We start from the raw sequence: 14,646 nt of genomic DNA, 5'->3' as shown, positions 1-14,646 counted from the left end.
AGTTTTCCTCAAGCTATGACCTGGTTCTATTTTGCGCTTTTGTGTGTGTGTGTGTGGGTATAAGGTTTGCTCTTGTTCTAAACTTAATTTGGTTGATTTTTAGGCCTATTTCTTTGGTTTTCTCTTTTCCCTCCTATGGGCAATACTGGATCTTATGTTATCTGTGGTTTGGATTATTCAGTTTTTAACAGGACCTGCTGGTCAATTTGATTGGATTGGTTTGTTTGCTGGACACTATAATGGTATTGGGAATCTGTTTGGGACTAAGAAGGAAACTGAACAAGCCTTTGGCGGGCCTTTCTTCTATTTATCAGAACTATATGAAGTTTCTCTCATCTCATGGAATGGTCAAGGTTGTTCTGGATCTGGGTTTAAATCGGAATTGCTTTTGTTGGATCGGACTTATAGTCCAGATATTATTTTTATTATGGAAACCAAGTTGTCCTCTAGATCTTTTGAAGTTAAATTTACTACTTTTGGTTTTAATAGGTTTATAGAGATTCCACCTGATGGCATGGCTGGTGGAATAATTCTAACTTCGAATGACAATAATGTTCAAGTTGGTATTCATTACATGAATGATCGTTTCTTATTACCTTCTGTGTTTGATTCTGGGATTGGATAGGCCTTTTTTTGTTTGTTATATGTTTCCTCGAAAAGATGAACAAAGTCTTATTTGGAACATTTTATTGGTACACCTTTGTTCGCGTAGTGTGTGTGAGGTTAGTGTGTTATCGCTCATCTCAATAGGAAAGGTTCTTAAGAAAACAAAAAATCCTTTCTTTACATGAAAAATTAGGTGGATCTAATGTTGTCACTAGATACATGTTGAACTTTCAAGACTTTATTCACTCTGCTGGACTCATTGAAGTAGCTTCGAAAGGTAATTCTTTTGTCTGGACTAGTAATCAACAACTGGGAAACCGTATTGATCGAGCTTTCTGCTCGCAGGATTTTCTTAGAATAATGTACACTATTGCTTTCTTGATGTCCTTCCCATTTGTGGTTTCGGACCATAGTCCAATAATATTCATTCTCTGAGAGAACCTGTTTTTGTTTTTGTTTTTGTTTGTTTTTTTTTTGTTTTTGTTGTTTTTTTTAAAACTATATAAATTATCGTTTTAAAGAAATATTCATGCTACATGTTAATTATTTATTAATATGGCTTTTCTTTATTTAATATTTATTATCAAGACCTACATGTTATAAAATCTTAAGCCTAGTATGTGATTATTCCTTCAGGTGAAAGATGGCACCATTCTTGTTTTCCATGTGTAGAGACTTGGAATTGGTTTTTAATCAAATCATCATTGCCATGTCACCTTGCATGGTAGTAACAAGTGGCGTTGTGATATCATTAGCCAAAAGGGGATGAATCACATTATTCTCTTACTTTTCTATCATATCTTTTGGCGGTGGGGTTGTGATATCATTAGTCAAAGGGGAATAAGAGTCACATTATTCCCTTGCTTTTCTATCTTATTATTTGATTGCATCCGTAGCCTCTCCTAAGTGTCATCATTCCTTACTTAATCATTCATTCCAATTATTTAGAATAGATTTCTACCATGAAGTAGTGTTTAAGAGAGAGAGAGAGAGAGAGAGAGAGAGAGAGAGAAGGAAGAAGAAGAAACAAGATGAAGAACGTGTGTGTTTGTCTTACAATATTTCATACTTGTCATAGTGAGTGGGTTATATAATGCGTTCTAAAAGTTCTTATTTTGTGATAAATGTGAAATCATGGATTTATTCTATTTATAAATCTCTCTCTATTTCCAAGTCAAGCACGTCTAATTTGTGCAATATTTCACCCAATATATATTATTTGGAGCAGTGGAGGAGCTATGATTTCATATTAGAGGGGGCCTTCACATTTGAATAAGAGCGCTAAAGTGCTAATCGCTTAATAAGTTAATTCGACACTAACTACTCATTTTGGCCCACTTCATAGTATCATTTGATATAAATTAACAATATATACATTCGTCACAATCATAATTGTAATGAATTTTTTATTTATTTTTAGAAACATGAATTTCATATTTTAAATTTGTCTACACTACTTAAAAATTTATATTCCAACATAAAGAAGAATAATAAAAAAAAGGTTCATAAATCCCAACACTAAGGTACCCAACTCAATGTACTCACATATGAAAAAGGATGGAAATAAAAAATTCACAAAGCTTAAGTTAAACAAAAGATAAAAAGAAAGAAAAGTTATAAATTTAGGAATTCTTGACTTTTTTATATATAAGTAAAGTAACTCATGTCCAAAGGCACCCAAGAAAAAACAAACAAACAAACAAATATTTAGAGTACGCATTAAAGTATCTTATACAAATTGCTGTTATCTAGTTGTTGTACTCTAAGAAACTTCCTCTAAGCTATGATCACGAAAAACATGCCTCACCCACTGCCAATCCAACTGATAAGATGAATCCTATCAAAAAAATAAACCCAGCGTGTTCTGAAAATAGTGTCCACGTCCTCGATATTGATACCTTCCTTCTCATCACTATATTGTCTATAATGCTGATATGTGTTTCGCAGGAACCTTAAAAGCTCTGCCGGTTGATCAGAATATTGTTTACCCTTACCGGTCTCAAGTATTTTACGCAAAAATGGCTCGAACTTATGTCTGTCTTTGGGCCAACCTCGGAACATATTAAAATTATCATTGTGGTTCAACTCATTCTCCACGGAAAACTTATCATCATAATAAATACCGACAATATGTTTCACCCTTTCACTAGGAGTTAATAAAAAGGGGTGCTTCTTCAATTTCTCAACATATTTTCCATAGCTGAAAAGAAAAACAAAAAAACTCAGAAACAAACAAGTAACAACATATATTCCTAAAAAAAAATAAAGTTCAAAAGAACTAACCCAAATAATTTTGCAAGATCGTCAAAACATTTAAGAAAACTATCACGCTCAGGCCATTTACTATGTCCCATTGTCAGCAACTTCTTCAGAATGTCCCTTAAATCTTTGAAATCTTGGATTGCCTTGCCCAAGCAAACCCAAGCAAACCCAAAAAATCATAAAAAGGGTAACAATTAAACAAACAGGTATCATTGCCTTGCCCCTGTAGGAATTTGAAAACGGGAAACTAAATAGAATAAAGAGATCAACGCATAGAGCTGTTGAAATTTTGGAAAAGGGAAACTAAAGCTGTCAATACATTGCCAAAAATTTCTCGACTGAATTACATCTTCCTATGAGAAGCAACAAAGACTGAAAATCATGATCGGTGATGGGCCTCCATTCTCTCCTAAAGATGAAAATAAAAGTCCATTAAATTAATGGGATATCAAATAGTAAGTTTCCTATTTCTTCTTTCTTTCTATAAGTCTCCTGTTTCTTCCTTTAATAACAAAAAAAACAAAAAAACAAAACAAAACAAAAAAAAAACAAAAATAGTAAGTTTCCTATTTCTAGTAGGTCTAGGCTTACTTTTTTTGTTTCTAGGAAGATTTTTTTCGGTCTGATGTTTCTAGGAAGATTAATTAGGTCGTTATATGAGTAGATGCTTTGCAATTCAGACTTTACGGATATTAATGAAACCATCTGCTCTTCCATCTTTATATTTCTACAATTTTCAGTGATTTCGAAACTTTCATATCATACCCAACAAAACCCCTTCTGCCGCGGCATCCCCAAACCCTAAATTCCCTTTTGCCTCTCAATTGAACCATTCCAAGAGCAAAGGCCCTATCATGGGAGATCGGTATATATCTCAACTTTCCACCGTCGCCGCCGAGCTTACCTCGGGTCAAGGCCATGCCTTGACGATGGCTTCACGCCAAGATGACCTACTGGGCAAGATATCAGAGATGGAGAAATCTATGGACAAGTTACCGGAGATGGAGAAAATTCTGGGCCAACTGTTCGATTTGATGAAATCAATAACGCAGGAGCTGTGCTTACAAGGCCCCAGTCCAGCCATAACGACGACGCCACTTCCACCTTCCACAGTGACGGAGTACCACAATCCTAACCATGAGGCTCATGATCTTTACCAAAAGTCAGTTCTTAATTCTCATTGTTGTTTTTTTATTTTTTGTCTAGTTTATGAGAGAATTTTGCTTAAGTTTTCTCTCGCTGCTGCATGCATTTTGAATAATTTGCCTGAAATATATAATAACCAGTTTCTACTAGATAAATTCTCAATAGGCAGGGTAGGTCTTTAAAAAGAGATTAGCTTGACTTGTTGTATGCATCTCTCTTCTCTGTCCAGCTTGCCCGATGATTGGGAGCATGCATCAATGACGGTAAATCAAGGGGAAGCTAGATCTATATGTTTACTCGTGTCATCTTACGGGGACGGGATTTACACTAATGCAGTCTATGAAGTGAAATTCAAACACGGAGGAGAAGTCCCGGTAATTAGACATGTTGCCAAGTTCCGAGAAGGTTATTGCCCTCGGGTTGCAAGGGTTTTCAACCGCTCCAATTTATACTACTTTGGTGACTACGGTGGATTTATTGTTGACATGGAGACTTGGTCTAAATGTTCATCTATTACTCCTACCCCAGCCTCTAATTCACGAGAAACTATTGTGTACGCGTACGACAAGGTTTATTATCTTGCACGTCGATCAAGCCTCGAACCAGTTACGGAGCTCTCCTTCGGGCGATATGATCCTAATCAGAAGGTTTGGGAGCAAATGACTCCTTTTCCATTTTATGATGATTATGACCGCCATATGCGAATAACTGGTTATGCCGTTTGTAATGGCGTTATTTTGTTTTCATTGTGTGGCTTGATAAACGGGGATTTTTGCATCGCTGCTTTTAACGTGGGTAGAATGGATTGGAATCGGGTGAAATTTGACACTTCTGCTTGCCTTGCTCCTCCGTTCCAAGGGAGGGCTGTGGTTGTAGGCAAGACTATCTATGCCTTATACGGGGAGGCAGAGATTATAGCATTCTCCTTTAAGATGGAGAAAGGCGGTGATGATGATATTGCATATTCCATAAGCCAACTTTTTATATTGCAATGCCTTGAGTTTGCTCGTCCGCAAATGCCATGGTTTGACGATTTGACACAGTGTTTGGTTCATTTGGGGAACCATGACTTTTTCTATGTCCAAACTGGCTGGTGCGATTCACATCTCAAGGTTCAATATCTTAGTATTACCACGTTTCAAATTGTTGTTGGAGAAGGAAGAGGACATATGATCAAGACCATACATTCAACTGTTCATTCTGTGGATATCAAGGGCTCTGAATGGTTCGATCTTGTGTTATGCTTCACGCCGTAAGTTTCCCTCACGTTTATTGTGTTTTTATCAATAAGATTTAATTTGTAGGTTGGAAATTTGTTGCATCTCATATGTAACCATGTTTCTCATTCTTATGACTCAGTGAGTGCGAGGATTATGAACACATAAAAGAGGAGACTATGGCTAGTATGAATCAGCCAAGACAAGAAATAACGGCCATGAAACTGGAAATAGAAGCCACGCAGCATGAAGAAGCGAATGATGCGCAAGTTGGATATTAGGAATTGTGAAATATGAAAATTCAATAGCATGATAGCCACCATCTAGAAGAAAAATAAAAAATAAAAAAAATAATCCTATAACTTAGTTTAGGTCATTTTAATTTGCCCTTGTTGACTTCCGCTTATTTTAATTTTATATTTATTATAAGTTTGGCTCCATTCTTTCGAAAGTAAGATGGAAACTGTGGTACTGTGCTAATCTTTTATGGATTAGTTTTCCTCAAGCTGTGACCTGGTTCTATTTTTGTTTGTTTTTTGGGTATACTAATCTTTATCCTTTATGGCTTGCTCTTGTTCTAAACTTAATTTAGTTGATTTTTTGGACTATTTCTTTGGTTTTCTCTTTTCCCTCCTATGGACCAATACTGGATGTTATGTTATCTGTGGTTTGGATTATTCAGTTTCTAACAGGACCTGCTGGTCAATTTGATTGGATTGGTTTGTTTGCTGGACACTATAATGGTATTGGGAATCTGTTTGGGACTAAGAAGGAAACTGAACAAGCCTTTGGCGGGCCTTTCTTCTATTTATCAGAACTATAAGAAGTTTCTCTCATCTCATGGAATGGTCAAGGTTGTTCTGGATCTGGGTTTAAATCGGAATTGCTTTTGTTGGATCGGACTTATAGTCCAGATATTATTTTTATTATGGAAACCAAGTTGTCCTCTAGATCTTTTAAAGTTAAATTTACTACTTTTGGTTTTAATAGGTTTATAGAGTTTCCACCTGATGGCATGGCTGGTGGAATAATTCTAACTTCGAATGACAATAATGTTCAAGTTGGTATTCACTACATGAATGATCGTTTCTTATCACCTTCTGTGTTTGATTCTGGGATTGGATAGACCTTTTGTTTGTTTGTTGGCTTTATATATGTTTCCTCGAAAAGATGAACAAAGTCTTATTTGGAACATTTTATTGGTACACATTTGTTCGTGTAGTGTGTGTGAGTTTAGTATGTTATCGCTCATCTCAATAAGGAAGGTTATGAAGAAAACAAAAAATCCTTTCTTTACATGAAAAATTAGGTGGATCTAATGTTGTCACTAGATACACGTTGAACTTTCAAGACTTTATTCACTCTGCTGGACTCATTGAAGTAGCTTCGAAAGGCAATTCTTTTGCCTGGACTAGTAATCAACAACTGGGAAATCGTATTGATTGAGCTTTCTGCTCGCAGGATTTTCTTAGAATGTACAGTATTGCTTTCTTGTTGTCCTTCCCATTTGTGGTTCGGACCATAGTCCAATAATATTCATTCTTTGAGAGACCCTGTTTTTTTTTTTGGGTTTTCTTTTAAAAGTAAATTTATGTTTTAGCCACAAATTTTTTTTCACTTCTGGAAAAAGCCAAAACTGTTTCAAAAAAGACAGAAAAACCTCTCAACTTTCAAATCAAAGACATGCAAATGTAAAGGATCCCTTAGGAAATCCAAAAATAAATAAGGGCAATTTTGTCCATTTTGGCTTCTTTTAAAAAATTTCTCTCTCCTTTGGGTTTTTCCAAAGTATCCCTTAAAATTTTAAAGAAATATTCATACTACATGTTAATTATTTATTAATGTGGCTTTTCTTTATTTAATATTTATTATCAAGACCTACATGTTATAAAATCTTAAGCCTAGTATGTGATTATTCCTTTAGGTGAAAGATGACACCATGCTTGTTTTCAACGTGTAGAGACTTGGAATTGGTTTTTAATCAAATCATCATTGCCATGTCACCTTGCATGCTAGTAACAAGTGGTGTTGTGATATCATTGGCCAAAGGGGGATGAGTCACATTATTCCTTTACTTTTCTATCATATCTTTTGGTGGTGGGGTTGTGATATCATTAGCCAAAGGGGAGTGAGAGTCACATTATTCCCTTACTTTTCTATCTTATTATTTGATTGCATCCATATCCTCTCCTAAATGTCATCATTCCTTACTTCAATCATTCATTCCAATTCTTTAGAATAGATTTCTACCATGAAGTAGTGTTTAAGAGAGAGAGAGAGAGAGAGAGAGAGAGAGAAGGAAGAAGAAGAAACAAGATGAAGAATGTGTGTGTGTGTGTCTTGCAATATTTCATACTTGTCATGGTGAGTGGGTTATATAATGTGTTCTAAAAGTTCTTATTTTGTGATAAATGTGAAAATCATGGATTTATTCTATTTACAAATCTCTCTCTATTTTCAAGTCAAGCACGTCTAATTTGTGCAATATTTCACCCAATATATATTATTTGGAGCAGTGGCGGAGTTAGGATTTCATATTAGAGGGGGCCCTTCACATTTGAATAAGAGCGTTAAAGCGCTAATCGCTTAATAAGTTAATTCGACACTAACTACTCATTTTGGCCCACTTCATAGTATCATTTGATATAAATTAATAATATATACATTCGTCACAATCATAATTGTAATGAATTATTTATTTATTTTTAGAAACATGAATTTCATATTTTAAATTCGTCTACACTACTTAAAAATTTATATTCCAACATAAAGAAGAATAAAAAAAAAAAAGTTCATAAATCCCAACACTAAGGTACCCAACTCAATGCACTCATATTTGAAAAAAGGACGGAAATAAAAAATTCACAAAGCTTAAGTTAAACAAAAGATAAAAAGAAAGAAACGTTATAAATTTAGGAGTTTTTAATGTAAATATCATAAACTAACCATAAAAATTTAAGGGAGATAAGTAGATGAGAGATCAAGAAGTTTTATGGTTAATTTGCAGACAATAAGAACCTAATATATTGTTTATTTTAGGATAAATATCCTAAAACTAGTCTAATATAATACAATATCACATATCATATATAGTATATATATAAAATTGGAAAAAATGAAGTGGAGGCTTGGGACCACGTTGGTCCCTTAATGGCTCCACCACTAATTTGGAGTTTTTGTAGTCCTATTTCTTTGCTTTTCTATTTTCACTCCTGTGGACGACCAATACTGGATCCGATGTTATCTGATGTTTGGATTATTCAGTTTTTAACATGAACTGCGGGTCATTTTGATTGGATTAGTTTGTTTGCTGGACACCAAAATGGTTCTGGGAATCTGTTTGGGACTAAAGATGGAAACTGAAATAGAAGCCATCACGTTTCAAATTGCTCTGAGGAAATCCTTTGTTATCTGATGAGGTCCACCTTGTTTGGATTTTATCAGTTTTCTGGAACCCTTCTGAGGAGAGCCCCATACATCTTCAGCTTTCACTCCCACAAAGCCCAATTATTTAACATCTCTCACATAATCTCCAATTCAATCTTCAGGTTCACAAGCTCATCCCTTTAAGCAATCGCTCTGTTCAAATGTGTCTTTTTGATTTTCTTAGCCATATTAGTGATTATGCCACTTCCCATTTACCATTCTTTGAGCCCGGAAGAGGTGGCTCAAATCCCAGATAATTTTTTTTTTTGACTGTGCTAAAAAGCCGCAGCAAGCGATATATAGATCCAGTTTTGGCTGCTTCCAGTGTAATCGTTAGTCTACTGCAACATCTTGTTTCACGTAAAGCCGACCCCTTGGATTGACAGGTTCACTAAAGACCTTTGTTTTGTCAAATATAGCAACTAGTATCTCACTCACATTATTATACTCACTCATGTTAAGGTGAATTAAATGTAAATGTACCACGTGGTATACTACCGTAGTATTCTATAATTTCTTGTTAGACCCTATTTGCAAGGAATAGCGCCCTCGTTACTCCGTATCCATTCAATTTCGTGAAAGCTAGTGTATATATGTCTTGCAGGTTGTTACAGTTGGAAAGTTCCAAGGAGGTGGTGCATTCAATGTTATTCCAGATTACAATTTGTGGCACGTCCAGAGCATTTTCAAAGGAAAGCTTTATCCAACTTAAACAAAGAACATGAAGACAAATATCGTATGCTGATTGTCCATTTCTTTTACAATGTCTTATAACAAAAAGTTAATTCTATAAGAATTGGAGTTGCAGGTTATAACAAGGCAAGCCAGTGTACAAAGGTGTAGTGCAACCGTCGTGTTCAATGGAAACGATAAGCCCTATACCCCACCGTGGCTGTTAACGACAAAGATGTGTATTGACACTTCCGAAATGTTGCAGGACATTTGCTCGGGCATCACTACATAGTGGAGAGCCAACCGATGATGGGTTCATAAGACTTCTCATTTTACGAAAGAGTAATTATTCCAGGATATTTTTTTCTTCTTGGTATGAAGAATGAGAGACTCGAGGAAAGTTTGAATCGGAGCATTCACCGTTGTTTAGAATAAATGAAGGCGTTCTTTCGTATGGAGCAGCATTGCATGCATCATTGGCCACAAGGTGCATCCTGGAAAATCAACCCAAATCTACTTGGCCAAAAGGGAACTCTCATGATGAGGTATAAAGCGCTAGGATGAAGTGAGGGTTCTACCCAAATCTCCCATACGTAAATCTGACTTTGCACAAAGAAAGTAAGATATCCATTAAGTGTTCTTTCTTTTTTATATATTAATGGTAGAGGATTTGAGTTGGTGATGTACAAATTTATTAAAGACAGTGAAATTATTATGATGGGTAAATTGCGAAAATGGTCCTCAAACTTGTATGCGACTTACATTTTGGTCCCTAAATTAAATTATTAGTCCAAATGGTACATAAACTCTATGTTAATCGCCCATTTGATCCAACCGTTACATTCTGTCAATATTGCTATTAAATATGAGGGCAAATTGGTCATTTCGTACGTTAAAATAAAAAATAATAAAAAATAAAATAAAAACTCAGTAATTGGAATAGGGGAGAAGAAATCGAAGGGAGGGGGATTGGGTCTCATGATTTTTTCCTCTCTTTTTCTTCAATTATTTTCTAATTTTGTATTTATTTTAACCCTATTTTATTTGTTAATTATGAAAAGTCGTATTTACCCCTAAAATTTGGTTACATTTAACAGAAAATGTAACGGTTGGATCAAATGAGCGATTAAAATAGAGTTTATGTACCATTTGGATTAATAATTTAATTTAGGGACCAAAATATAAATCGCATGCAAGTTTGAAGACTATTTTCGCAATTTACCCTTATTATGATACTAATGTTAAATTAAGCAGACGATGTCCTGCAGAATGCTACGGAATGAAATTATGAATATTGTTAAAAACCGACAGGTCGTTTCCGTAAGAATCATGTCGCGTGTGTAAAATACCCTTCGATTGATGTCGTTCTGCCATTAGCGCCTATCATCTACGAGTCTTGGAGCTCTAAAACTGCTGTTTTCTCATCCCTCGTGTGCTGAGGTCACCGTCTTTGGATTGTTTTGTTGGTACCCTTCTGAGAGCAGGGTCACCTACATCGTTAGCTTTCACTCCTACCTAACCCAAAATTTTAACCCACTGTCTCATATTCTCCAATTCAATCATCAGATTCACAAGCTCAGTTCTTGCAATCAATGGCTCTCTGCAAATGGGTCTCTTTGATTTTCATAGTTATGGTGATCATGCCACTTCTCATTTCTTCAGACCATTCTTTGAGCCCGGAAGTGGTGGCTCAAATCCCAGTTAAGTTCCTCGACCGTGGTAAAAGGCAGGAGCTTTTTGATTTTATGGTGGGTGTTCGAAGGAAAATACATGAAAACCCAGAACTCGGTTTTGAGGAATTTGAGACTAGTAAGCTTATCAGAGTTGAGCTTGACCAGATGGGCATCCCTTACAAATACCCATTGGCTGAAACTGGTATTGTTGGCTTTATTGGGACTGGTGGACCGCCTTTTGTTGCAATTCGAGCGGATATGGATGCTCTAGCTATGCAGGTTTAGTAGAATTTTGGAGCTTTATAGATTTAGTTTTTGTCAATGTTTGAGTAGGATTATATTCATGTTGGACTTTTAGTGCTGGACTTGAGAGAGTTGGAAATTAATCATTAATATTGACTGTTATTTTGAACTAAAGCAAAAGACAAATTGATGACAAGTATTGGGTTTTCTTTTGGTACAGGAGAGTGTGGAGTGGGAGCACAAGAGTAAAGTTCCAGGGAAGATGCATGCATGTGGACATGATGCTCATGTTGCCATGCTTCTTGGTGCTGCAAAGATACTTCAAGAGCATCACCACGAATTACAGGTTTCCTTGTCCTTCTATTTCTAGAATATCCATTTTGTCGTGAAGTTGGATTTTGGTTGATGTGAACCTATTGTGTTCTTTTTACTGGTTAATTTTATGGGTTGAAGTAGTTACATAACCTTGAACATCGTGCTGGTATGGACTTTTGACAATTTCATAAAGCAATTATACATTAAAAATAGTCATTTCAGATGGGGAAACATGGTTCCTGATTCATCTCTGCTGTTACACAAAACATCAGGGAATAAAAAAATACAAAATCATTATCCATATGTGTCCCATGTTTGACAATCCCCATATAGAAGCATGCAGGTTAGCTGATTGAGATTATCAATCCTCATATGTGTTGAATTTCTTGGCTGGATGTTATGTGGTTACACACATTAGCAGTTTGACTTAGCTTCCCAGAAGTTTACCTATAAAAGAAGAGCTTAGACCCCTCAATAGTAATTGTCATCAAGTTAAAGATGTGACTACCAAAAGTGTATCAGTACATAGATGACATAATAAGGAGGGAGGAAACATGGTGATGTTAATTGACTTTTGGAGTGCCTACTGGAAGTTGGAATTGCATTATGATGTAGCCAGCTACCAGGGTCGAGCAGAGTACTTAGTCTATAGATTTCTAAGTGTGTGTATTTCTTAGTAGGGTTATTGGCATATTAAGTACACTTAGCATCAATGACACATTCACCATAAGTTATTTTCTCACTTGCATTTTTGTTAACTTCCCTATGTCATTGTAGCACAAGCGTTGTATTCTTCAGTGGACAGTTGTTATGTTTTCTTAGTTACTTGTTATGTTTCTTATAGGGAACAGTTGTTCTTGTTTTCCAACCAGCTGAGGAAGGAGGTGGAGGAGCAAAGAAAATGTTAGATGAAGGGGCATTGGAGCATGTTGGTGCCATCTTTGGGTTGCATGTCGCTGCTGATTACCCCATTGGTTCAGTGGTCACCAGGTCTGGCCCTTTTTTTGCCGCGAGTGGTTTTTTTGAGGCAGTAATAAGTGGGAAGGGGGGTCATGCTGCCATTCCACAGCACACAATAGACCCAATCTTGGCTGCTTCCAATGTCATTGTTAGTCTGCAACATCTTGTTTCACGTGAAGCTGACCCCTTGGAATCACAGGTTCTCTTTCTGTCTCTCCCTCTCCCTCTCATCTGCTTGTGTAATTTTATGTCTCTCAAATAACCCATCAAATCAAAATAGCCCAAGCAGTGCAGCTGTGTGGAAGTAAAAATTTGTATTGTTCTTGCAGCAGCCGTATGGAATGGAACTTCCAATTATATGTCGTATCAGTATCTTTTTTATAAATGATTTATTTTAGTTCCATAATCCATTTTAGTTCCTGTTATTCCTGTACCTTGGTTCTTCTTTACTTTTGAACCTTGATCTTCTTGACCCCTTTGTTTTGCACTACACATATTTTATCGTTCCGTTGCAATAAAATCCTCTCTGTCCCATAAAATTTGAAGTGAAAATTCTACCCAGATCATTTTGCTTTCAAATATAGAAAGTAATTAAATGTTTTCTTTTCCCTATGCTGTCACTCACTCATGGGTAAATGTTAACCTCTTACTTCATGTGCTTGTTAGACCCCTTTGCAAGGAATAGTGCCGTGATTACTTCATATCCATTTAGTTATATGAAAGTATATCTTGCAGGTTGTTACCGTTGGAAAATTCCAAGGTGGTGGTGCATTCAATTCATTACATGAAAATTTCCTTTTTTCTTACTGTGTTTGATTCTGGGATTGGATAGACCTTTTGTTTGTTTGTTGGCTTTATATGTTTCCTGATGAACAAAGTCTTATTTGGAACATTTTTATTGGTACACTTTTATCCGCGTAGTGTGTGTGTGAGTTTAGTATATTATCGGTGCCTCTCTCTAAAGAAGTTCCTAAGAAAAATCCTAAAAAAATCCTTTCTTCACATGGAAAAATTAGGTGGATCTAATGTTGTTGTCACTAGATACATGTTATGCTGATTTTTTTCCCAATATTCTGAAAAGGGCTTGGGAATTTTACCATATTTTATTTCATATTTGCGCGACGAAGAAAATTTCGTCGCGCAAGAAGCACTGTTGCGACGAAAAAAATATTCCGTCGCGCATACAACAGCTAACTAGCGTGACAAATAATTTCGTCAAGGAAAGAGTCTATGCGCGACGTTAAATAATTTCGTCGCGCAAAGGTGGCAAAGTCTATGTTATTGGCGCCAAACTATTGTGCGACGAAATAGATCGTCGCGCATGACTATATTGCGCGACAATTCCAGATATTCGTCGCGCAAAGATGGACAGAAAATTGGCTCCTATTATGGCGGTAAAAAAATCTTGCGCGACGAGAGTTTTCGTCTCAAAAGACAACTTAGCGCGACGAAAAAATTAACCGTCGCGTAAGAAAACGAGGGAAACTTATTTTTGGCGCCAATATGCAGGTGGGTTTTTGCGCGACGGAAGTGTCGTCGTCGCGTAAGTTTAATAGTTCTTGCGCGACGAAACAGTTTTATTCGCGCGACGAAAGTAAACTTTGCGCGACGCCGGATTGTATACGCGCGACGGAATTTTGTGCGACGAATAATTTTGTTCGTCGCGCAAAAAAGCAGATGTCGACACGTGATTGCGCGACGGAAATGTTGTTTTGTGCGACGGAAAAGTGGGTTTTCGCGACGGCGTTTCGCGCGACGAATTTCCCTTATTCGTCGCGCAAAGTCCTTCTTCTTCATATTTGTATCTGCCATTGCAGAGGCAGAATGCAAAAATTGCATTCTGCCTCTCTCTCACTCTCCCTCCCTGCTGCTGCTCTGCTGTGAATTCTAGTACGTTTATTGGGTATGTATTTTTTGTCGTTAGTTTAAATGTATTAATGTAAATTCGTACTAATGCTATTAATTTTGTTCTCGTTAGGGATATTTGTGATTAGTGATTGGTGGAGAACGATTGAGAAGGTATGTTATTGTAAAAGTTTGTTTGTTATGTTTGTACTTTTTTTGTGAAGTTATATGTTTATAATGTTGTGAAATTGTGCGTGGCGTAGCACAATGTGTTGTGATGT

The 14,646-nt window shown here is 36.3% G+C and overlaps 1 pseudogene across 1 annotated transcript in view; it reads left to right on the top strand.

Moving 5' to 3' along the window:
* Positions 1–10,747: 10,747 nt before the first annotated feature.
* The window catches only part of LOC117635128, a 30,187-nt pseudogene continuing 26,288 nt past the window's right edge, over positions 10,748–14,646 (top strand). The window contains exons 1-3 of the transcript XR_004586876.1: positions 10,748–11,281; positions 11,466–11,591; positions 12,405–12,719. The product of XR_004586876.1 is annotated as an IAA-amino acid hydrolase ILR1-like 4 (transcript). The remainder of the gene's footprint in view (positions 11,282–11,465; positions 11,592–12,404; positions 12,720–14,646) is intronic.

The sequence above is a fragment of the Prunus dulcis genome, chromosome 7 (genome assembly GCF_902201215.1).
Source record: "Prunus dulcis chromosome 7, ALMONDv2, whole genome shotgun sequence".
NCBI lineage: Eukaryota > Viridiplantae > Streptophyta > Magnoliopsida > Rosales > Rosaceae > Prunus > Prunus dulcis.
Note: the sequence above shows the minus strand (reverse complement) of the source record. Positions and strands in the feature narration are given on the sequence as shown.